General features: G+C 44.2%; 1 long non-coding RNA gene across 1 annotated transcript; it reads left to right on the forward strand.

Annotated features, from left to right (window-relative positions):
• The first annotated feature begins 699 nt into the window (after positions 1-699).
• LOC138950647 (uncharacterized) lies at positions 700-20,975 on the forward strand. The gene is made up of 3 exons (XR_011450758.1): positions 700-1,121; positions 2,138-2,323; positions 20,868-20,975. It is a non-coding gene; the product is annotated as an uncharacterized lncRNA (long non-coding RNA).
• Positions 20,976-26,374: the final 5,399 nt, after the last annotated feature.

Below are 26,374 nucleotides of genomic sequence, written 5' to 3' on the forward strand. Positions count from 1 at the left end.
AAGAAAAGGTGAGAGTACTGTGCCTTCTGATACATTCGAAGCAATAAAAGAACAATACACACCTTATGAACAGCAAAGTAGTGGAACAGTGATTCGGTTGATAAACCAGACAAAAATAGTTCAAGTTGATGGAGTTCGCTCCCTTGGTATAAGCTCTTTACCAGAAAATCTACTAAATTGTGTGTCTTTTTACCAAGATGTCTTAAAATATATAATCGGCGTAGTTGTAGTCGGTGTTGAGTCACATCTGTAACTTTCAAAAAAGTTTGAGCCCTCAAGAAAGCGTGTGCAATTAAACATGTTCTACAAACAACAGAAATGGACACACACACTCAGGCACTGGGTCGGTTCAGTATGTGTCAATACATTATTTGTTTTGTGTCCATTCCTTTCTCATTTGGCAGTTTTGTGCAAAACGACGTTACAGGGGAAACCATTGTTATAAGTGCTAGTTTTAGCATGGTATCTGAAAAGCTTGTAAATCGAAAGATTGTAAAACTGTTTTGTTGAAGCGAGGTTGGTTTAAATGAGTATTTTGATATGCTTTGGTGTGTTAAATTCATAGCTCAGAATTCAGTGGCATTCTTTACTTATTTTTGTTACAAGCCAAAGAACATTATTTTGTCGTGAAATTAATTGACGGATTGAGCTCCAAACTTTAGCATAATTGATTAATTTGGTTGTTTGATCGAAGAAAATGACGCAAGAAAGCTTACGCTTTCAACCATGCGACATCATATACACGACAAAGAACTTTATATCCCCTGTCGGAATTCACGGATAATCATAATTCCATCTTTGAGTTTGACGCATGTAAACGAAATGCATTTGTAAAATTGTACACAAAGATACAGTTCATTCCGTGACATCAAAGGGATCTAAAAATGAATTGTTATACTTACAAGTGCAGGTTTTGCAAATTTTGAGGCTTAGATGCTTCTGAGTTATGAATTTAACACACTAAAGTTCAAGATTACTGCTAATTGCTATTGCATTGTGGGATGTTGACTTGTCTTGTGTGTTTTGGAAAATATGATGTAGCTCTAGGTGTTCCAAAGTGGTGTCAAAAACGCTGGAGTGTATACAGGACTCTTCCCCCTGTATACTACTATACGCTCCAAGTGCGTATAGTCGGTGCAAAACAATTAAAAAACCTGATGCTCCATGGACTTTAATTATAATATAATGTAGATTTCATTCTCTGAGTGTACATCAAAGATCAGACAACCACATCAACATGCAGATTGTCATTCTGGCGACGCCATTCATTGTCGATTCATTGTATACATATCAAAGTACGCTTGGGACATACACAAACAAAACACAAACAGTAACACACACAAAAACTGTTGTTGCACGGCAGTTTGGAACACACTTTGTGACTCACAAGTGGAAGTATACTATGTAAATGTACATTATTTGCCAACCCTCGACACTCCAAAAAAGAGATAGCGGAAGTCAATACATCATATATTGGTTTTTCATTGGCTACTTCCTAATGACTAGTTAGGGGGCATTTCATTGACAAAAGAGTTGTAACAAAGCTCTTCGTTGTCGGAGTGTATACAGACCTAGCAATCCTGTAAACACTCGGATGTGTTCATGTCTGAATGCGTAAGAACAATGCAAGGAATGTCCAGAGAGGTATGTGGAAGGTGTTTCTATAACCTGCCCTGTTATATAGTGCTATATGTTTTATGTAAAATCAATGTCTTGTTTGTACTATTGTTATGTACCACGCCTGAATTTCTCTATGAGATAATAAAGTATTCTTATTCTTATTCTTAGTGCATATAGCTTTTGCCTTATTTCACCTGTTTATCGCTAATTTCTGCATACAATGATTACTTTGCATATAGTGATTACTGAGGGGCGCGTGCCATTTTTGTACTTTGTGTATACAAGAAACTTTTGAAAGACAAACTTGTTCGATTTTTTCCCTTGAAAAATTGAAATTGGCTGTTCAGATGTTCGTGTGCTATTTTGGTGGTTGTGATGTGGTGTGGGAAGAATTACCATAACGACCAGCTGCCATGGATTTTTATTTTACTGCAAGTGCAAGCAGAATAACCATTGCACCATTTCATCCTCGTTTTCTTCAAATACATGTACCACATTTTTTGTTCTTTTTCTACAGTAACGCCTTGAACTGTGAACAGTGGGGAACCACCAAGGCCTTGACCAGTGACCAGACAGGTACATGCAGCTTCTCACTGCAGCATGGAGGAAGGAGACACAGCAATTCTGTCTGACTTCAAGATAGAGATTGATGTTGCAGAAGAGACACCGCAGTACTGGCACATGACGGAACCACAGCCATACGGTAAGGTTAACCAAACCTATCTAACACTAAAACAACAAATGCAACATCCTCAGTCTACAACCTGCTGAAGCAATGTGCCGTGCTGAAGACTGCTATCTTTAATTGTTAAAGTGACATTTTTTAGGTGTGTTACTGTTACTTTAGTTTTAACTCATTCGCTGCGCGTCGGAACTGGAATTCCGACACCTGTGTTTAGCGTTGGCTGCGTGCCGGCACTTGAGTTCCGACGGATATCACGAATTTTTAACGGTGTAAACGGTCCTGCTGACCAAGGGAAACAACCCCTGCAATGAACTTCTATCTGTCTACAGTGGTACCATTCACTGTAAACAGTTCCTTCCCTTAAATTGTTGGGATTAATAAAAATTTTGTTGACGGTGTGCGACCCACGTGTTTTGACTTTTCCAAGATGGCGGATCGTTCTGCTGAGACGTAGTAACTTGAAAAGAGTGCTAGAACGTGTTATTCAGTACGGTTCTGATCTTGACCTCAGTGATGATGATAGTGGAGATGATATTTTAGATTCTGGTGACGATTTTGTGCCAATGGACGATCATTTGGGTGATGATTCGGGCAATGCAAGTGTCGATCATGACATTGTGTATGATGAACCCATGACGTAGAAAGTTTTTTTGTTTTGCTTCAAATTGGATATTTTGCGTGGATATGAAGACAACAAAAGGTATGTACTTTCAAATGTTTCATATATTTTCTAAAAGAGTAAGTTTCAAACTTTGCAAAAACATAAGGTATGTAAGGTTATCTTGTGTTGTTGATTTTTAATAATTTTTTCAAAATGGCTCTAAATCGCGCGTTGGCAGGGAACACAGGGGAAATTTAGCTGCGCAGCGAATGAGTTAACAAAACCTATGTAAAGATAATTTAATATCATATTCTTACTCCGAATCACATTAGCATTGAGTCACCTGAGATGCTTATCACTGAAAAACGCTTACCCGGCTAAAGAATTTAAAGGGAAGCAACCCCATCACCAAAACGAAAGTGAAAGTAGCTTTGGTAATGGGCCAGTACACCGGGAGTTACCTCCCATACGGGTGTATGCCACGTCACTTCCTCTAGGAACACGTGCCTATTATCATACGTCTTTTTCACCTCGGAGAGGACGGTTCACTTTTTGACGCTCTGTGGCTGACCTTGTGTGTTTGAGTGACACCCGCCGGCCACGTTACCCAGCTTGTCTGCTCGCCTTGCCTACAGTTTGGTGAGCTCGTTCCCGTTTGTTGTTGGTTGTTTGCGCTGTTTCGTTACTGTACGTTGTCCGTTTTTTACGGACTTGTGTGTCAGTGACTTGCGTGTTTCGCCATTTTGTTGTGTGAGTTAGTTAGCTAACTCGTGTGACTTTGCTAGTAGCTCTGCGTGCCCTCTTTCTGTTTGGGCAAGTGTAGCTTTAGTATTTTGTTGACGCGTAAGCGTGTGTGTTTACTGTGTTTTCAGTCGTTTTGACTTACGTTTCAGTAAATCTTTTTACTTTGCCACGTGTTGTTGACGTTTGTGTCAGTGTCTTGCGTGTCGCCATTTTGTTGTGTGAGTTAGTTTTCTAGCTCGTGTGACTTTGTTTGTAGCTCTCCGTGCCTCTGCTTGTGGGGCAAGTTTAGCTATAGTATTTTGTTAACGCATTAGTGCGTGTGTTTACTGAATTTTCCAGTCGTTTAGACTTATGTTTCAGTAAATTTTTTCGCGTTGCCACGTGTTGTTGTCAACATGTCTGATTCAGACAAGCGCCGTGGCAAGTCGGACCCCAAGGGGAAAATTAAGGCTAAGTCTTCCTCTTCCAAAGCAACGTTACTTGTTACAGACCAAGAGCGTAACACTTTGTTGGCTGTACCAATTTCGGCGCCTAGCGCTGTTACTACTTCTGCTTCTTTTGCGGCGCCTAGCGCTACTGTTACTTCTGCACCTGTCTCTACATCGGAGACTTCGTCTTCTTTGTTAGCACCTGGTCAAGGTGCGTTGGTTTCCTCTCTGTTAAAGTCACTGGTTCCAGAAATCCGCAGCTTGGTGCAGGCAGAATTTCAGCGTTCCGTCGCCAGCAGTTCGGCGTTTCCGGCATCTGGCAGTGACGTCCGGGCATTGGCTTCCGTGTCTTTGTCCTCCACTTCCGGCTTGGAGCAGCGTCCTCCCTCTTCAGCGTCGGTTGGTAAGCAGAGCTGGTCCGATAGCCCTCGTGAGGCGCCTGGACGTTCTCCTTCGGGGGACAGCTCTTTCGCATCGGGTCACGACCGATACCTTGCTGATCTTTCATTTCCGGCGATAACCTACGAGGCCCCGGACTTGTTCGAACAGCGGCGGCAGTCGGTTTCGACTGCCGCATTTCCGGCACTTGCCGGAAGTGATGATCCGTCCGCTCCGGCACGCTACGGCGGTCGCGGCAGGATGGAGTATTCACTGACTTCCGGTCCTTCCGGATCGCGAAGTCAACCAGTGCAGTCTTCACTTCCGCATTTTGCGGTTCCGTTGACTACACTTCCGGTTTCGGCCGGAAACGCTTCTTCCTCTTCTGGTGGTTCCTTCCGGATACCAGATAGTGGATTACAGCGTGCGCCTTCCGGCTTTCAAGCGCCTAGGCTTGAGCAGGCATCACTCCACTCAGTCGGGGGAGTGACGTCAGCTCATCCAGCTCCGGTTTTTGCGGATGGTCGTCCTGCTTACCCTTTACCTTCACAGGGTTTTGGGCGGCAGGATGACGTTAGTGCTCAGGCTTTTCCGGTTTCCGGTTTGCCAGGGCATGCTTCTGCTTCCGGAACTGGTGACTTCGGTCATGGTTCCACGTGTGACTATTCTGATGCTCCATCAGTGGTCAGCGAGGAGTCGCGGGGCGTGTTTCCGTCGAAGCTCAAGTCTGTTCTTGACGTCGCGGCGGAAGTAACGTCTCGTTATTTTCCTGAAGGGGTGGTGGCTGCGGACTCTTCCGCATCATTCGTTCCTTCTGCCATGGCGGACTTCCGGCCGGCACAGGAGGATGTTTCTTCCTTCCGGTTCGCCGAGTCTCCGTCAGTGGCTTACCAACTTTCGCATTCACTGGTTCGTCCAGCACATGCGGGGAGTGGTATTCGGCCAGTGCCTGTTCCGTTACTGCTTCCTTTTGGTCCAGTTCCGGAATCAGCTCAGCAGTGGGTGGCTTCAGCTGCCCAAGCCTCTTCCTTCGTGCCTACGGCCAATAGGAAGCTTGGCATGCCCAATCAGAGCCAGAATTGGCTGGCGTCTTTTGCACTCCCTAGGGCTACCCTTCCGGTTTCCCGGGAATTGCTGCCTCTTCTGGCTAAACCGATCAAGCGTGATTCGGTTTTGCCGGTTTCCGAGGCTTCCCTCCTCTCTGCTGAGGAGGTTGGACGTCGGCAGATCGAACTGTCCTCCATTGCGGAGACTCTCGTTCGGGCTCTTTCTCGGGCATTGACCGATTCGCTAGTTCCTTTCACTCTCAGTGAAGAACAGAATGCGGACGATGTCTCTGCGCTTTTGACCGCATTGGCCAAGGTCAATGAGGAACAATTGCGTCTTTCCTCCCTGCAGTACACCCAAGCGGTACTCTGCAGGAGGGATCTCTTCCTCTCGCAGTCCCAATTCACGGAGCTGGCTACTAGGGAGACCTTGAGAGTCTCCCCGGTCTCAGAGGAGTCTCTCTTCTGTCCGCTGGCACTGGATGCCAGACAGAAGGAGATTCAGTCAAACAAGGACAGTCAGTTCCTTGACTACACTCTGAAGGGGGTGAAACAGTCTCAGCCTTCTAAACAGAAGCAGGCTCAGACATCGTCTAACCCCAAGCCAGCTCAGAAGCGGCAGGCTTCGCCGGCCGCTCGTGGTGGGAAGAAGAGGACGGCATCGGGGAGGGGGCGTGGCGGCTCTGGAAGTAAGCCACACCCCCAATGAAGCGCTCCCGATCTCACCTCCCTCCCGCCCTCCACCTTGGTGATGGCGGGAGGCCCCTCCCGGGCACTTTCTCGTTGGATGTCGGTAGTAGACAGCCAATGGATTGTGGGAGTGGTGAGTTCGGGCTTCCGTCTACTCTGGCGGGAGGAAAAGGCGCCTCTTACCCGAGTGCCTCCGCGGTTCAAGCCCCCCTTCTCGCAGGAAGCACGTCCCGTCTTGCAGTCGGAAATTGCCTCCCTGGAGCAGAAGGGCGCGGTGGAGAGAGTTCGGGTCCACAGCTCCCTGGGATTTTACGGGCGTCTGGTCGCTGTTCCCAAAGCATCAGGAGGATGGCGTCCCGTGTTGGATTTATCTCTCCTCAATACTTTCTTGAGGGAGATAAAATTCAAGATGGAGACGCCAGCCTCTGTCCGAGACTCTCTCCGCCCAGGAGACTGGGTGACCTCGATCGATCTCACGGACGCATACTTTCACATTCTTATGCATCCGACCGACCGGAAATGGCTTCGTTTCCGGTGGGGAGATCAGATCTACCAGTTTCGCGCACTCCCTTTCGGGCTGTCTCTCGCACCGTGGATTTTCACCATGGTGGTGAGACAGGTCTGTGCACTGGTGAGGTCCCAGGGTATCCGTCTGCGGGCTTATCTGGACGACTGGCTCATCATGAACCAGTCCCAGAGCGGCTGTTCGCAGGATACCCTGACGGTTCTTCGAGAATCCAACTGGTTGGGGTTCTCGATCAACCGGGTAAAGTCGGAGCTGACCCCGTCACAGACATTCACTTATCTGGGGATGTCTTTCGACACGGTCGCTTGGACTGTCCAGCCTTCTCAGAGAAGGGTGGACAAGCTCCAAGCTCAGATTCGCTCCACTTTACCTCTCCTGATGGCTTCCATCCGCTCGCTCGCCTCCATCTTGGGGCAGATGGAGTCTATGGCTCTTCTGGTTTCACTGGGCCGGGTCCACAAATGTCCGCTTCAGTTCGCGCTGAAGCCGTTTGTGGACTCTCCTCTGGTGGACTGGGACGCCCTCATCCCTTTGCAGGGATGGTTCCAGTCTGCGACCCTTCCGTGGTTGCACACGGAGTGGGTCTGCAGAGGTGTTCCGATCGTCGTGCCCCTCCCCGACCTGGACCTCTTTACAGATGCGTCCAGGGAGGGTTGGGGGGCACATACAGATCTTCAGACTCCTCCCTTTCCGTTACTCAGCCGAGTAATCCGGAAAGCGGAGATGGAGGAGCCGGCCCTTCTTCTTCTGGTCGCTCCTCTGTGGCCGTCGCAGGTCTGGTTTCCAGATCTTCTTCGGCTTGCCCAAGGGCCCCCCATTCCTCTCGCACTCGTGCGAGGGGAACTAGTGCAGCCCCGAACAGGCATTCCACACGAGGAGCCCAGTCTTCTGAAGCTTCACGTGTGGAAGTTGTTCGGGACTCGCTGAAGCGCTCTGGGGCGTCGTCTTTGACTCTGGACTTGGTGGCTCGCTCGCATAGAGCGTCCACCTCTTCAGTTTATGCTTCCCACTGGAAGGCATGGACTGCCTGGTGTTCAGCTAGAGGGGTGAGTTCGGTGGCTCCGCGCTCTATTCAGGTCGCTAACCACCTCTCTTTCATGTCTTCACAGGGCGCCTCAGTCTCCTCGTTGAGGGTCCGGCGCTCCGCTATCTCGGCGACTCTTCAGCAGATTGGTCGTTCTGTTCGAGTCGGGGGCGTTATAGCTGCAGTCATTAAAGGGGCTGCTCTTAAGGAAGCTAAAGCTCGTTTGCCCGCTCCCAAGTGGGACTTGTTTTTAATCCTGGAATTCCTTCGTTCTGCGGATTTTGAGCCTTTAAGCGAGGCCAGTCTGTTCAATGTCACTCGCAAAGCGCTGTTTCTCCTTTTGTTGGCTACGGCCCGACGGGGTAGCGAGGTCCACGCCCTGTCGGGTCAGCCTGGAGATATCTCCTTTGAGCCGGACGGTTCCGCATCTTTGCGTTTCCGGCCTGATTTCCTGGCCAAGAATCAGTCTCCGGGGCAGGCCTCTCCGCTGGTTAGAGTTAAGGCTCTGACCAGCGCGTTGGCCCCGGGTGACCCCGATTCGGTCAATTGCCCTGTGAGGGCACTTCGTCTGTACTTAGCCCGGACTCAGCCGATTCGGTCTAGTTCTCAGAAGTTGTTGTTTATCTCTCTCCTTACTAGGCGCGAGAAAGATTTGTCGAAGGTAACGTTGGCCCGGTGGGTGTCCTCGCTCATCAAGCAGGCTTATGAGTGGAGGCGCACAAAGAGGGGGGGGGTTATGCCCTCCTTGCCACTTGACTCGGCCCGAGCCCATGAGACGAGGGCGTGGGCATCCTCTCTGGCAGTTCTGCGCTCCAGACGTCTAGAGGAGGTGCTGACAACTGCGTATTGGCGTTCCGAAGATGTTTTCATAAACTTTTATCTTCGGGACGTCACAGCTCTTCGACAGGATGGCTCCAGAGGCCTTCCAGCGCTCATAGCAGCAGGCCAGTTCCTGTCCAGAACTTGATGGTGAGTTTTGATTCATTTCTAGCCCACCGCCTTGTTGATGTTATCTGCTAATGTGATTCGGAGTAAGAATATGATATTAAATGGAAAATTTCCTAAATAAATTATCATTTAATTAATATACTTACCCGAATCACATACTGTATTCCCTCCCACCTGCCCCGCTTATGGTTTTAAGATTTTTTAAAGCCGTATGATAATAGGCACGTGTTCCTAGAGGAAGTGACGTGGCATACACCCGTATGGGAGGTAACTCCCGGTGTACTGGCCCATTACCAAAGCTACTTTCACTTTCGTTTTGGTGATGGGGTTGCTTCCCTTTAAATTCTTTAGCCGGGTAAGCGTTTTTCAGTGATAAGCATCTCAGGTGACTCAATGCTAATGTGATTCGGGTAAGTATATTAATTAAATGAAAATTTATTATTAAAATTTTGGATTTTGTCTTTTGAAGAAAAAGCAGAGAGAGATAAAATAAATAAATTTAAACCAGGTTGACACTGCAGGATAAGCTTGTAGACAAAATAGTTTACAGTAAGTGAAGCTTTGTAAACAGCACATCACTAAGAAAAAGAAAAATGCCTTTGTTCGCAGCTCATTTTAACTGTAACAACGATAAGGCAGTTTATGTTGAAACATACGATCGACTGAATAGGCCAATAATTCCCCTGCCATATTCCGCAAACATTGCTTTTGTAAGACGTAGTTTCGGGAACGCGGAAGAAGAAGAAGTAAGACGTAGTGCCTATACAGTACAACAGATTGCTTTTGTAAGACGTAGTGGCTATACAGTACAACAGATTGCTTTTGTAAGACGTAGTGGCTATAGAGTACAACAGATTGCTTTTATAAGACGTAGTGGCTATACAGTACAACAGATTGCTTTTGTAAGACGTAGTGGCTATACAGTACAACAGATTGCTTTTATAAGACGTAGTGGCTATACAGTACAACAGATTGCTTTTGTAAGACGTAGTGGCTATACAGTACAACAGATTGCTTTTATAAGACGTAGTGGCTATACAGTACAATAGATTGCTAATGTAAGACGTAGTGGCTATACAGTACAACAGATTGCTTTTATAAGACGTATTAAATTACATATCTTACCCAACTCACATATAGCAATTAACCCTAGTTCAGTGCTGGTAACGCTGTACGCGTCCCCTTGGTAACAAGGAAGGCGCCTCTAAAAAAAGAGTGACATGAGACCCGTAAGGGTGTCTAAGCCAGCCCGGAAACGAGACTGCCTTCCGTATGCGCGCGCATACACCGCCATATGCAATTCATTCCAAAGCTCAGCGCCAGTGAGACTGGTCGCATTTGATGTACGCTCCGGCTGTTTCAGCCGTTTTGACTTAGTCTTTTGACTTTGTTGTTCCTCTTGGTATCTTCTTGCATCTGGACTTCTCTACTGCTGTTGGGGTGAGGTCGTTCTTGTTTATTCTTGATTTTGGCAGCGTTGTTGGCCGCTTTTTGGACTTGCAAAATTTTTTTCAAAAATTTTTCGTGAGTCTTTGTTGTGTCATGGCCGACAATGCCAAGAAGAGGTGTACGCCTAAAAGGTAGCTGCTGCGCCCACTTCTTCTAAAGAATCTTCTAGGAAGACTAAACAATCCGTTTCTGGTGAAGATACTCTTGCAAAAAATCTTTTGATGTGTTTGTTGATTTGCCCGCTAAGCCGGTAGACAAGACAGCGGCCATTTTGTCGGCTAAGCCGGTTGACAAGACCGCTCACGTGAATAAACCTGCTAAGGGGGATTCTCCCCCTGTGGTGCCGGGGTTGGCATCCGCTGATGTTGCTGCTTTGTTGTTATCTCTTAGTTCGCAGGTGTCTACTTTAGCGGCCGAGATTACTTCGACGAGAGCGGAGCTTCGTTCTCTTCCCTCGGGTGTGGCTGGCGTCTCTTCGCTTGCCAGCGTTCGCTCGTCTCCTGCCACTACAGTCACGAGAGCGGAGGTGCATGCCTCTCAGGATGAGGAGATTGTGCCGTGTCCGCTTTTGGGTTCGCATTCCGGCGTTCCGTCTCGTACACAAGGTATGTCTGCTGAGTTAGTAACCGGGTTCTCCGGCCAAAACTCGGCACGTGGTCAGGAGCGAGTAGCCTCAGGCGCATGGCGGCCGGGCGAAAGTTCTTATCTCTCGGCTGACTCAACCCGCTTTGGCGGCCTTTCAGTGGGGAGTAAGAGCCCTGGTACACGTAAGGAAGTTCCACTGCACTCTGCTCAGTCTGGGGACGGGGGCGAGTGTGTGTGGCTTCCGACCCCGCCCTCTGGGCGGGGGGTAGACAGTAAAGCTGGTTCTCTGCTAGACAATGGTGTCAGTACGGGAGTCAGCTTTCGGATTGCATGGTAGTGCAAGACGACTGGTTTACTGTGTGCAAAGCTAGGTGGTGCTTGGATCGACCAGGAGTGTCTTTCTGGGTGTCACCTTCCTGATTGCGATTGCGAGCATGAAGGAGAGGTTAACGAGGGTGCGTCCACGGTGGTGGACGACTCCCAGCTTACTTGCCGTTCAAGTTGTCCAGCGCAGTGACGTGGGCAGCGGAAAACGGCATTTAGGCACTGTGTGCGAAACTAGGTGGTGCTTGGATCGACCAGGAGTGTCTTTCTGGGTGTCACCTTCCTGATTGCGATTGCGAGCATGAAGGAGAGGTTAACGAGGGGGCGTCCACGGTGGTGGACGACTCCCAGCTTACTTGCCGTTCAAGTTGTCCAGCGCAGTGACGTGGGCAGCGGAAAACGGCATTTAGGTATTGTGGAAGTTGGTGATTCTGGGATCGACCGCGAACGGCTTGGCCGGGAGCGTCTTTCCGGGGGTCACCTTCCTGATTGCCATTGCGAGCATGAAGGAAAGGATAACGAGTGCGTCCACGGGGATGGACGACACCCAGCTTAACTTGCCGTTCAAGTTGTCCAGCGCAGTGACGTGGGCGGCGGAAAACGGCATTTAAGTTTTGACCGGAAGGGGTGGTTGAGAACAAAGGGGTAACTTACTCTACCTCTATCTGGTTCCGACTTCTGGAAGTTCGGAGGAACAGGATGTTCTCTTCAGCTTCCTGGATTTGTTGTCCATTGCCCTGGAGTTGGCAATTGGCCGCGTGTAGCCGGGTTCTCCGGTGAAAGTGGTGTACGTTCGCAGGAGGAATGTGGCACGCATTTTCGTGGCTGGGCAACGTAAGCTTCCGCCCTGGGGGCAGGAGGTTGTTGGTCTGAGTGATTCTTGGATTGACCATGCAAGTCTCTCTGGGGGTCACCTTCCTAACTTTGTAACCAAGTAGGAAGGAGAGGATTGTGAGGGTGTGTCCACGGTGGTGGGTGACACCCAGCTTAACTTGCCGTTTAAGTTGTCCAGCGCAGTGGCCTGGTCAGTGGAAAACGGCATTTAGGTTTTGACAGGAACGGGGGGCAGGTAGCGAACGGAGGGCTGGTTCTTTGTTGGACAGTTAAGTCAAACAGGGAGTCAGCTTCCGGATTGCACGGTTGTGCTTGACGGCTGTTCAGATGAAGGTGCTTACGCATTACTGAAGAGCCCTGATTTTAGGTTCCGTTTCATGTTAGCAAGTGCAGTGGTGCTCGCAGCTGAAATGGTTTGAGGACTACGGGATCGTCCGGTGTGTTTTTATGCTACCTGTGGGTTCTGATGTTTACTAATCCACGGCCGGTTCGCTTCCGCTTTTGTGGCTGTGGCTTCCGGTACAGGATGGGATAGCCTTCTACCGTTAACACTGGGGTGTTGGTAGTCGGCACCTTTCAGCCTTTGGCTGTCGGTTCCGTCGCTGCGGTTCCTTTGCTGTTATTCAGGCTGTGTCCACTTCCTTTTCCAGTTTTCCCGCTGGAAGGAGACAGGTGGATGGAGTTTTGGTCATGGAGTTCCGGTGTTGAATTTTTTCAAAACTTTTCCGATTTTTGGCAAGTATTGCCTTATCGGGATTGGTGACTGGTTCTCATCATTTCGATGATTGTTATGATGCTTTTGAACGAGGGGAGGCTTATACTTCAGCTGTGTCGCTGTTCGCGGCATTTTGAGGTTGATTTGAGCCTTCTGAGGAGAATCTTTGAGTGTTAAGTTCTTAGATCCTCTGGCGGGGTTTTTTGTACTTGTGGAGTTTTCACAAGCGAGTCTTCTTTGTCACCACTACCTGTGTAGACAACGTTCGACTTTATACCTGCGGCGGCGTTGCTTTAGCTTGTGTCTTACGCTTAAGAGCGTGTCACTCGCGGAGCGCTTTCTGTAGGCTTCGGTTAACTCCAAACTTAAGAACTTAGGTTCTCTGTTTTTGTTCTACGGAACCGCCCTCGGGTTTGGCTAAAATCCATCTGGATTTGGATAGCTAGGAGAAAGTGTCTGTAAGATCAAGATCTCCTAGCTCGGGGAGTTTGTGGCTTCGGGTTTTTATGATGGGCTCGTTTGAACAAAACGCGCTTTTACTCTCGCCTGGGTGGTTACGTTCTAACTGGATATCTTTGTGGTCTGACAGGACGCAGATACAAAGGAGTTAACTTTGCCGGTTTTTTACCTGAGGGTAAGCCTCTGCCTTTAAAGTTTTGTTCTTTTGGCTAGGCTTTAATCTCTTTCTTGTTTGAAAGGTCTCTTTTTGAGACCCCTTCTATGCACGCGGGCTTTTATCTATCTAAGAGACGCTCACGGTAAAAGGGAAGCGCAAGGCAGGCCTTGGCTGTCGTTTGTTTCCAAACGAAAAGCTTCAGGCTGGCTGTTATCTACTTTAGCTTTTGGCTCTATACCCTCGCTTTCACAGGATCTTTCTCATAGATCGTTTTGGCGACCTGTTGGTCGCACAGTACGGGTCTTTGCTATCTTGGTTCCAGACCTCTTAAGGCTGGCAAGAAGGCGTCTTTGCTTTCTCACATTCCAGTTACACGGATGTCTTCTGTAAGGATATTCTTGGGATACTTAGGGGCTTCCGCCTCAACTCTGGATTTGATTCAGAGTCTTTATAGGGGTTTTGGGCGTGTTTGTTCGCTTGTCACTTAGACTGGCTTGGTTCGAAGCGCTTATTTCTTACGGAATGAACTCCTCTTCTCTACGTGTAATGAGGTGGCGATCCACCTATTCTGGGTTTCCGTTTTTCTTTCATGTCTTATTTTTAAGACTTTATGTAATTTCTGTCACTTTGGTACGGCTTGGTGCAGCGTTGCTTTAACCCGTTTCAAGGCTAGCCTGGCGGATCTACACGGAAAACGGCCAAGCTTACTCTAGTAGCTTCTGTGAGAAGTGGGAGTAAGCATACTTTCTGGCTATTTTGAATATGGACATCTTTTCAAGAAAGACTGATCTATGGCTTTTGGGTTCCTTCGAAATTTTCTGGCATTTAAGCAAAAATGGAAAACAAGCTTCGAGTTGCATTTTCAATTCATGAAGCAAGGGTGTGGCTCCTTTAGAGTCACGTTTAGTCAATTAAAACTTTTCGGGTTTCGAAGTTTTTTCCGACTTGCACGGATCTTGTTAGATCATTGAATCAAAGGTTACTTGCCTTATCTTTCATCTCCATCGTGATTCTACCTTGGCTTTTATGCGGAAAACGGGGAAAACCAGCTTCCAATTGTATTTTCAATTCAGGAAGCAAGATTTTGGCTCCTTTAGAGTCAGGTTTGGCTCTTTTAATATTTCGATTTTCGAAAAATTTTCTGACTTTCACGGACCTTGTTAGATCGTTGATTTAAAGGCCATTTGCCTTATCTTTCGTCTCCGTCTTGATTTAACCTTGAACGGTTGGAAATGACGTTAAACACTGTTTTAGGGTGGGTACAGGTCTATCTACTCTGGTAGGGGTATGACTTTTTGAAGTCAACCTTACCTAGATGGACTGCTACACTGGACTCTTGCTCCTGGGGAGCTTGATGTGGTTATTTGTCCCGTGAGGACTCTCAGAAGGTACCTGTCACGGACTCGGCATTGGGTCAGAAAATCTGAAGCTTTTATGATATCACTTAGCACAGCAAGGTGTAAGGATATTGCGAAAGTTTATTTAACCAAGTGAGTCTCCACTTTGATCAGACAGGTGCTTACCTGGTGATTAACACAGTCTGGAGATGTTAGGGCAGTTTTGCCTCTCACCGTATGAGGCAAGGCCTTGGGCCTCCTCTTTGACAGTCCTCTGGTCGGGCCGTTTGGCTGAAGTACTGGAGTCGGCTTACGGGCGGTCTGAGGAGGTTTTTATTAACCTCTCCCTCAGAGACGTCTTGGGACAGGACGGCAGTTCCGCGTTACCGGTTATGGTAGCCTTGGAACAGGTTCTAATTTCATGATTTCTCTATATACCCGCCACCTATAGTAGCAATCTGCTATATGTGAGTTGGGTAAGATATGTAATTTAATCAAAAATTTTAGTAATAAATTTTCATTTGATTAATATACTTACCCAACTCACATCGTTTATTCCCTCCCGCCTCCCCGCTGTGGTGGGTGTTTGGGTCTAAAAAAGGAGTGAGTTGGGCTTCGCTTTAGAATGAATTGCATATGGCGGTGTATGCGCGCGCATACGGAAGGCAGTCTCGTTTCCGGGCTGGCTTAGACACCCTTACGGGTCTCATGTCACTCTTTTTTTAGAGGCGCCTTCCTTGTTACCAAGGGGACGCGTACAGCGTTACCAGCACTGAACTAGGGTTAATTGCTATATGTGAGTTGGGTAAGTATATTAATCAAATGAAAATTTATTACTAAAATTTTTGAGTGGCGATACAGTACAACAGATTGCTTTTATAAGACGTAGTGGCTATACAGTACAACAGATTGCTTTTATAAGACGTAGTGGCTATACACTACAACAGATTGCTTTTGTAAGACGTAGTGGCTATACAGTACAACAGATTGCTTTTATAAGACGTAGTGGCTATACAGTACAATAGATTGCTAATGTAAGACGTAGTGGCTATAGAGTACAACAGATTGCTTTTATAAGACGTAGTGGCTATACAGTACAACAGATTGCTTTTATAAGACTTCCCCCGCTGGTTAGGGGGTGTCCCATATTGGGACGAGAAAGAATTTACCCGATGCTACCCAGCATGTCGTAAGAGGCGACTAACGGTTCTGTTTCTCCTTTTACCCTTGTTAAGCGTTTCTTGTATAGAATATAGTCAATGTTTGTAAGGATTTTAGTCAAGCAGTATGTAAGAAATGTTACCGTATTTGACGGACTACAAGCCGCGACTTTTTTTCAAAAAAAATCGCATTGCGGCTTATAAAAAGATGCGGCTAAAACGTTACCTAAACTTGAATAGCATTCACCTAATGGAAGTCGCCACGGATTTTCATTTCGCTCGATTAGCGATTACCGGTCCTTTATTAGCTCTCTACTCAAGACTCGGCGCTTTTCTCTTTCTTTCGCGAATCTTCGTTTGTCAACAAGTCGTCGTGACAAGATAGCGTACAGAGAAACACCGGATGTATCAGGATCTCGCGCGCGCGAGATTTCGTTTTTTTGTGTCTCGCGATAGTTGGGGGAGCGAGAGCCGCCATGTTGTGTTTTCGTCTGCTTGAAATGTGCGCAAAAGTCGTAAATCATCCCCAAAAAGTTTATTCCGGGCGGGACTACATGTGTGTGTTGGTTACAAATTGTGTGTGTGTGATATTTTTCTTCAAACTTTTTCACTTTTCTTCTTTGTTTCACTTGTTTATTCTCGGAGCCGATTTCGCCAAATACCGTACTTTCGTTTGCCTGGTTGTTTTGATTGATTGACACGATCTGATTATATTTTTTCCGACGGCGGCTAATATAGTGACGCGGCCTATACGTGGCTCGTCCCAATTTTTTGGTTAAAAGTCGGGGGTGCGGCTTATAAAACGGTGCGTCTTGTAATCCATCAAATCCTTTGTACTGGAAACTTGCATTCTCCCAGTAAGGTCATATATTGTACTACGTTGCAAGCCCCTGGAGCAATTTTTTTATTAGTGCTTATGTGAACAAGAAACAATTAACAAGTGGCTCTATCCCATCTCCCCCTTTCCCCGTCGCGATATAACCTTGAATGGTTGAAAACGACGTTAAACACCAAATAAAGAAAAAAAGAATGGAATACAAAGGTTACGTTCTGTCTTCGAGTAGGGGACACTAGCCCAATTCAACCAGAGCTAATCCTGATTTCAATAACGTTATACAGCAAAGAGTAAAATTCCCTTTCCCCTGGATAGGATGCCGTCTCTATCGCAAGGTAAACCCCAAGCATGCAGCTGGTACCTATTTATACACCAAACCGTAATACAGTAAAACCTGCATCCAGCGGACCCTTATTTCGGCGGACACCTTAGCATAACAGACAATTCAAGTGAGGACGGATGTATTTTACTCTCAAAAACACCTTAAAAGAGCGAACACCTCAAAGGCGCGGACGCGGACACCCTTTTTTGGTCCCAATTGGGTTTGTTACTTGTCAACAACGGACAAACCCTTGAAGCAGACGCTGGTCCGCCATCTTGGTTCTGCAAATACAATCTCGCTGGCGATGTGAACGCGCGAGAAGCTTATTTTGTAAGCCAATGACAGCACTTGAAAGAAGTTGATTTTTGTATGGTGCACGCTCATTGGTCGATGCCGTGAACTCACAAACATTTCGGGTTTCTACTTTCTGTACTGTGATGCATTTTCAACTCATCCTTCGTCTTCGTCTCATCATGCCAAAACGACAAATTTTGACTTTAGAAGAGAGAGTCAATGTCATAAAGACCGTTCGAAAAGTTGCTGATGAGCTGAATTGCGGAAAAACTCAAATTTCCAACATAAAAGCTGATCGAACACAAATTCTCAGTCAGTGGGACTCCGGTGCCAGATCGACGGCAAAATGTGTTAAGAGAAGAAAAACAACCTATGATGAGTTGAACGAAGAACTCTTCGAGTGGTTTTCAACTGCTCGATCAAAGAATCTTCCAGTGAATGGCCCATTGCTTCAGATAAGAAACCGATTGCATCTCTCTCTCTCTCTCTCTCTCTCTCTCTCTCGATCTCGATCTCGATCTCTCTCTCTCTCTCTCTCTCTCTCTCTCTCTCTCTCTCTCTCTCTCTCTCTCTCTCTCTCTCTCTCTCTCTCTCTCTCTTTGAACAAAAACAAAAAACAAAAAAACTTGAGGGCTTCAAAACTTTGAGTTTTAATAATCACTGTGGCAAAAAAGAATCAGCGACTGTTGGGTTTTATTTTTCCCAAAAAAATGTTGGTGCATTCATATTTATAAGAAAGGACACCTTGCTACAAAGGACAGTGGCAAGGCTCCCCAAGAGCGTCCTTTGCTCGCAGGTTTTACTGTATTTAATGTTGTATTTCTTCACATCATTATCGTGTATTTGTGGATAACTAGAGTTAAAATCGGACGAATGACACGCGTTGCCGTAAAGCGGTACGCTTTGTGAAATCCACAAAAACTAAAACAATGCAATAATAACAATCGACAATTTTGTACAACAATGAGAGCAGATGTTGTTGCCAAAATCCCATTGTATCTTTTGTCTTCAATACTTGTCTTTGAATCTTTCATAGTTTCGCCTAGAAAAAAGACAATTTGTCATGTTTTTGGCGATTTTTGGTCAGAAATCTAAAAATAGCCTATCAATTCCAAGGTCATCAATATTTTTTAAATAAGTGTGAGAAGAAATATTGTTCACATTGCTGTTGTGCATCTCTTTTGTACAATAACTGTTTTCCTATCTTCAACGGTTGAACGAAATTACGTCAAATGACACGCGTTGCCGTTTAATCGGTACGCTTTGTGAAATCCACAAAAACTAAACAAAAAGCAATAACAATCAACAATTTTGTACAATCATGAGAACAGATGTTGTTGCCAATATCCCATTGTATCTTTTGTCTTCAATACTCGTCTTTAAATCTTTCATAGTTAAGGTTAGACCGCCCTGATATGGCCCTTCGTGGTCGGCTGGGCGTTAAGCAAACAAACAAACAAACAAGTTAAGGTTAGAAAAAAAACCAATTTGTCATGTTTTTGGCGATTTTTGGTCAGAAATCTAAAAATAGCCTATGAATTCCAAGGTCATCAATATTTTTTATATAAATGTGAGACCAAATATTGTAGACATGGTTGTTGTGCATCTTTCTTGTTCAATACTTGTCTTCCTAGCTTTAACGGTTAAGGCTCTGGGCGGAATGGGGTACACTCTCTGTTGCGACCCGAGATTGCCACCCGGGGTGGTTCAGGAGCGTTAAAAGGGTACCAGGGACATTATTTCGAGGTGGCCAGATAGCTGACCGTTTTCAGCGCATATTTTACTATCTAGAAACGACAATTAAAAAGATATCTCACAAGGGTGCTGGTAAGAGCTTCTCCACACCGGACTAATGGGATAAGGCCGAATATCGCCCCATCATATTTTCAACATTTTTGTTTTCATTTGGTCTGCATTTACTTGTTCATAATATTTAATTCATCATTTTGATGTTCCATAAATTACTCATCAAAATTAAAATTTTACTGTTAAAATTTGGATATCATCATCCAACCGGTTTTTGAAGGAGTTAACATTTTGTTCTTTTTTTTTTTTAAGGTGCAAGTGCATTCCAAAGGGTGCAGTTCTGTTAATAAAGACATTCTTCCTCAAATTTGTTTTACAATGTTCAATATAAATCTTGTCAATGTCATTTCTGGCCTTATCAATTTATATGTCATAATCAGCAAAGCTGAAAAAGTTTTCCCTTTCCACCTCCAGTCTCTCAATATATATGTTAAGTCTTTTAAATCCTTTAATAGGCGTGTCACTCTTTCAACTCTATCCAAGGCAATAGATTGCCGTTTTAAAAATGGGGACCATACCTAATTACCATATTCCAAATGCGGCCAACTTAACGATTTATACAATTTAAAAAAAAAGAATCTTTATCCAATTCATGGAAACTCCTTATCATATAAATAGAGAATACTACATGGCTTGCTGTGTCTTACCAGATTTACACGTTGTTTTTTTAAATATTGAACTGCAAGCGAAAGCGAGCTGTTCACTATTTAAAAAAGCAACGAGTGTAAATCTGGTACAACACAGCAAGCTATGTAGTATTCTGTTTATCCTACATACTGTACTTACGTGTATTTTACTGAAAATGTCCTGCAGTCGAGGCAGCTAAATTGAAGACGCTTGTTTTGGAACCTCGATCTCTTCTAAAGCCTCGTGCAATCAGGGTTCCACACAACCCCAAAAGTCAAGGGTATTCATACCCTTTCAGGAAAAAAAGTAAAGGGGTTTTATACCCCTTCCAGATTTTTCACAGGGTATGAGTGACAATCGGTGTATCCATGAAATGTCATTTTTTTCCCAGAGCGTTTTGCGAGGCATTTTTTTGAGCAGGCGACAGCACCGGATAGGCTAAAGCGAACAGTGCCATCGAGATGATCAGTTTTAAGATATCTCGCAGTTTGAGGACAAGGGAGGCAACCTCTGCTTTACGGCGTGTCAGTGTCGACAGAGGAGTGGCACGAACACGGCGTGTACTTTAGTGGTCTCAGTAGAGCAGGCGGCCTGTAAACTAGCAAAGGCTATACCCTTTCAGTGTTTGACTCGTACGTTATTTGACCTCTTTGGAAGAAAACAGTTACGTCTTTATACCTCTTCTGAGAGCATCTCTTACGTGATTTGGAGGGTCAAAGGGTATTATACCCTTAATTCTACGTGATGTGGAACCCTGTGCAATCTATTACGTCAAAGTAAAGAAACGTCACTGTGAAAGTGTGGCGTGATGTGTTAGTTCTAAAAATGCTTAGACTTTCCTATTTTTCACCCAACAGTCAGCTTGCCTTCTTAGCTTAGTCGTTAGTGAAATGAGCTAGAGATCACGAGGTCGCCGGTTCGAGCCTTGCCATTGTCAGTACATGTATATTTTTCTTCAAAAATGGGTTTATAGGTGTTATTTCTGAATTCACAAGTAAAATCCTATGTTTTATGTTCTATTTTGTTTCCTAATTCAAGTGGACAGATGGTTGTATTCCATGCAAAGACCTGCCAAATCTGAGATTGTGAGCCGAGCTGTTGTGTACTTTTAAATGACATTTCTTTCTGTCTTTCTCTTCTTTTCTTTCAGGAAGAGAATATTTCTGTTTTGGGGAGTTGTGAATTTCTATCTTTCAGGAATGCTGTCTTTTATACCTTCAGAAAAGGTATGTGAACATTTTATCACAAGACTTACAAAAGATTTATGTTTCAGCACCTGCAGATGATGATTTCAAGGCAGTGAGAATCCAGATGGAGCGTCCAACAGAAATACCAACATCGTCCAGTGCTTACAGTGTGGTGATGGAGACAACTCCAAGCAGTGAGTGTGTAACGGGTCTTAAAAAGGGGGTTCCACTGAATAAAATGATTTCTTGAGAAGCCAGTGGTTGCATTTACAACATTTAATTTGATTCATCAGCTATGTCCACTATGCACAGGGATTACCCACGCTGTTCATTTCTGGTATGTGACCAAGTGGACAGATGGTCGTATTCCATGCAAAGACCTGCAAAATCTGAGATGGTGAGCCGAACTGTTTTCCTGAGAAGTTGTGTGCCTTTTTCTGTCTTTCGTTAACGTCTCTTCTTTTCTTTCAGGAAGAGAATCTTTCTGTCTTTGGGAGTTGTGAATTTCTATCTTTCAGGAATGCTGTCTTACATACCTTCAGAAAAAGTATGTAAACATTATCATCAGGAGACTTACAAAAGATTTTTGAATTTTCTGTTACAGCACCAGCAGGTGAAGAAGATTTCAAGACAGACAAAACAGTCAACGTGCAGATGGAGCGTACATCAGAAATACCAACATCGTCCTGTGCTGACAGCAACGTTGTTTGGCTGAAACAAGAGGCAGCTGAAATACCAACATCATCCAGTGCTTTCAGGGACGTTGTTTGGCTGAAACAAGAGGCACCTGAAATACCAACATCGTTCAGTGCTCACAGCGACATTGTTAGACTGAAACAAGAAGCAGCTGAAATACCAACATCATCCAATGTTCAAAGCGACGTTGTTAGACTGAAACAAGAGGCAGCTGAAATACCAACATCGTCCAGTGCTTACAGTATGGTGATGGAGACAACTCCAAGCAGTGAGTGTGTAACGTGATGTTGTGTGTGTGAACAGTGATGAGTGATCATGTACATTCAGTTATTGATTACTTGATACGGGTTTTAGATGCGAAGGTTATATTCACTACAGTTGCTAGGTTTTCAGGAGAACTTTTATGACTTTTGACATGTAAAATATTTTAGTATGTTAAAAACGAAGGGCCAAAAAGTTTTTTTCTACCCATAAACTATCAGTTAAAAGAACAATGTTTCTCGCATTTTCTTGCACAGGTCTCTTTGGGCTTAAAGTCTTCTGTTCATGAAGAAAATTATCAAGTTTCATTGACTTTTTTTGCAAGGAGTTGAACACTGCAATTTTGCAAAAAATGTATTTGTATTACTGTCCTGGTAGGTTAGCTTAAAAAGTAAGTGAGGTGAATATACCCAATCATAACTCACCAAAATGAATCAGCCAAGGTCAAAAGCTACCTGCCCAAATACAAAAGTTTCTTTCGTCGAGAAAACACACACACTTGTTCACACAGGGTTTAATGAATAAAAAGTCAACTTCATCAGTTTTGATTTAACTTTCTTGTGTCTCTTGGTCTTCATTTCACTTAAGTCAAAAAGTGTCTGCTGCTTTAAATCAAGCAGAAATATGAAATTTTCAAACCAACCTAATATAGGTGTTATATTCACCACAGATTGTCAAAAATTATTATTATTATGGTGAGCTTATATAGCGCGAACCACAAGTGCTCTCCGCGCTTTACATATTAATTTCTGAGGTGTGAAATGGAATTTTTTTACAGACAGACAGACAAACAGACATTTTTTACACACAATATATAACGCATTCACATCGACCAGCAAACCTCAAGCCTGTTAGGCGAATGTTCACCTTTCGCGGCCTTTATTCCAAGTCACACGGGTATTTGATGGACATTTTTATCTATGCCTATACAATTTTGCCAGGAAAGACCCTTTTGTCAATCGTGGGATCTTTAACGTGCACACCCCAATATAGTGTACACGAAGGGACCTCGGTTTTTCGTCTCATCCGAAAGACTAGCACTTGAACCCACCATCTAGGTTAGGAAAGGGGGGAGAAAATAGCGGCCTGACCCAGGGTCGAACACGCAACCTCTCGATTCCGAGCGCAAGTGCGTTACCACTCGGCCACCCAGTCCCAGAAGCATAATACATTTCAGTTTGTGTTTTGTAATGAAAAGAACAATTACAAATTTATAACAATGCAGAAACTGATGCTGACAAAACCTGCAATTGTTTTGTTATTTTGTAATCCGAATAGCAGTAGACTTCCACTACGTGGTTTTTGTGGTCCAAAGAATGAGATAGCGATATACGCGTTTCTAGATGTGTGGGGGTAGTGTTGAAGCTGCGGCAACAACAAACAAACATAAAAATTCAAGTTTTGCCCCAAGTCACTTTTAAGGGAAGCAACTGACTTTTCTTCCTTTTGAGTTAGAGATAAAACGTGGTTATTCCCCTTTGCACACGATTCCTTAAACCATTAAGCCTATGTTCCTCTGGTCGGAGGGTGTGTGTATGTAACTTGAGTAAACTCATCTGAAGTTCTTTTGGCAAGGCACGTATGCCCACATACAGCATAAATCCTGGGACTCTGTAAACGCAGGACTCTGAGACGTTTGCAAGAACCCAGTCCTCTACGGAAGAAGATGACTTTAAAGACTCACTTCTTCTTGTGAAAATGGTTTGGATCAGCATCTCAGATCAGGTCAGGCTTTACATGGGATAAGACCATCCCTTCACTTGGTTACATACTAACAATTCCTCACTGCCCCAGGTGAGTTGAAATTGCTGTACAGTGGAAACCACCGGCACGGTTGGCCTGGTGGTAAGGCGTCCACCCCGTGATCGGGAGGTCGTGGGTTCGAACCCCGGCCGGGTCATACCTAAGACTTTAAAATTATCAATCTAGTGGCTGCTTCGCCTGGCGTCTGGAATTATGGGGTTAGTGTCAGAATAATGTGACTGGGTGAGACATGAAGCCTGTGCTGCGACTTCTGTCTTGTGTGTGGCGCACGTTATATGACTAAGTGCCAAAAGGTGCGCACGAAAAGCGGACAAAGGGGCTAAAAAATAAAAGTTGACAAACACGACTGATATTGTGATTTTTGTTAAGACAACAGATGCTGGAACCCAATTACGAAAAGAAAAGATAAATTTACCCAAATGATTTTACAAATAACGATAATTTTGTTCGTTATATCATTCAAAACAGCACTGAGTCATAGCATTAAGGTTATCTCGCACGTTTTTAAAGCTAGGGCTTTGAAACTTGGCACACAACCAAAGTATAATGACCTCCAGGTATGGTGCACATCACATTAAACAACATTGAATTTCAAGGTCACAGCGAGGTTAAATTTCCTTTGCAAACTGGAAAATTGTCGTTGTCACGTCTTACATGTTTTAATACTAGATCAGTTAGACTTTACATACTTCACATACTTTCAGCATTTTTATAAAACCTCATTAAAAGTGACCTGCTGGTTAATCTTTGTCAAAGTTCAAGGTCACAGCGGGGTCACATCTGGTCCAAATGTGGAATATTTTCAATTTATTCAGCGCGTTTATAGCACGAGCTTTGAAAATACACACAGTTCTAGTGTATAATGTTCACACACGATTAAAGTCTGGTTGAAAAAGTCAAGGTCACAGCAGGGTCGCGTTGAGGTCAAACATATACATTTTTCAATGAGGTTTTCTCATATGTTTTTGAAGCTAGGGCCTTGAAACTTGGCACACTACGCAAGTTAAATTAAACCTCATCAAATTCCAAGGTCACAGTAAGGTTAAAGATCCTTTAAGGATATTTTCTAAAAAAGGTGACCGCCTGGTTAATGTTTGTCAAATTTCAAGGTCACAATAGTGCCATCTGGCTTAAACTTTGAAAAATTGTCAATTTCTTCAACTAGTTTTATAGTGTTTGAAGTCATTCACACATGATGAAAGTCTGGTTGATAAAATCAAACGTCAAGGTCGCAGCGGGGTCGCATTGAAGTCAGACACATGCAATTGTCATTTTCACGAACGCCTTTTAAGCAACACCTTTGAAACTTCACACATTCCAAAGTTTTGATGTTGTTTGGTTATAATCAAAGTGTGGTCAATGTCCATGATTGAGAGCATTCAGAGGGGTCAAGTTGAGGTCACACAAAAAGTGATAATCTTTATAAGACTCACGTTTGCTGCTATTGCTCACTTGACATTGGTGAAAGTGCTTATTTTATAATTGTTGATCTTGATGTTTTGACCAATTAATATTACCAGGATCAACCATACCAGATTTCAAAGTCCAGAAGTTGTCAAACCTCAAACCTGTTGGAAGTTTCAAAGATTTAAGCATCAACAAATTTCTATTTGATTTGACCTTAAATAACAGATTTGACCTTAAACCAGACTTTGGTTTTATATAAATTGAAGTTCAATACAATTTCCTTTTTTTTTTACCCACACGAGACCCTGCTATGACCTTCACATTTCTCAAGGACCAACCTTGAATTCTCCATGTTGAACAATCATTAAGCAAAAGCGTTGTTTGAAGTTTGAAGGTTCTAGCTTCAAAAATCTCTGAAAAAATATGTTTCATCCGTTTTCTGAACCACATGTGACCCAGCCGTGACCTTGAAATCTGACAAGGGTCAACAAGACTTTTACCATGCATGGGGGCGATTAAACCCCAAATGTGTGTGAAGTTTCAAGGTTTCAACTTAAAAAACGTCTGAGAAAAATATACATTTTCCTTTTTGGACAATGTGTTGCACGCAAGACAACACGACAAACGCTCGTGTTATCATTCTTTTACTTTAAGGTCGACTTGCGTGCCCGCTCTTTCGCTAATCTCAATTAAAATTCATCTTGGAAGTTCGGTTTTATTACGCTTTTAATTAAGAAGATTAAACTAAGACAACAAATAGTTAGTTTTACCCATTAAACTCGATAAGGTAGTAACATTTTATGTTGAACGCAAGATGGTGTCGCACGCAAGATCTGAAAAGATGTTGACGACATAATTTCAACACTTGATAGCGCATTCGTGGTTCGTGATTTCTTCACAAATTTTGAACACAGAATGTGTCACGTGGTTCCGTAGATGAAGTAGATCTTTGTACATGTAAATTTTGTTTTTAAAAGAAAATAACCGTTAATTACCGAACATTTTGTCGCACGCAAGATATGACGAAATTTTCAAATCGTTTTCAAAAATGCTGTTCAAAAGTTCTGCAGTCTTTGCTGGATTACTTGAAAGACAGCAGTTTGATACACCGTTATCGCTTGACGTGTCGACATCAATTCCAGAGTTTTTGAAAAAGAAATTTAGTAAATATCTGCGATTGAAAAATGTATGCCGTGATGACGACACATCTTGCGTGCGACACCTTAAAATTCGGTTATCGAAAAAAAAAAATTCTCTCGAGATTTAGATTTGACGTTTGGTCTCGTCTGTAAAGCGATGTTTCAGGCATTCAATCAAACTAAATGCAATTCATTTGTGCTTCTTGTTATTTTTCTGTGGCATATTCAAAACACGAGGTATCACGATGTCCGTTTTCAGATGGCCGGTTTTGGCGTTATTTTTGACTTTAAACAAAGATAACTTCAAAACCGTTCAAGTCAGACAC

The sequence above is a fragment of the Littorina saxatilis genome, linkage group LG16 (genome assembly GCF_037325665.1).
Source record: "Littorina saxatilis isolate snail1 linkage group LG16, US_GU_Lsax_2.0, whole genome shotgun sequence".
NCBI classification, from domain to species: Eukaryota; Metazoa; Mollusca; class Gastropoda; order Littorinimorpha; family Littorinidae; genus Littorina; species Littorina saxatilis.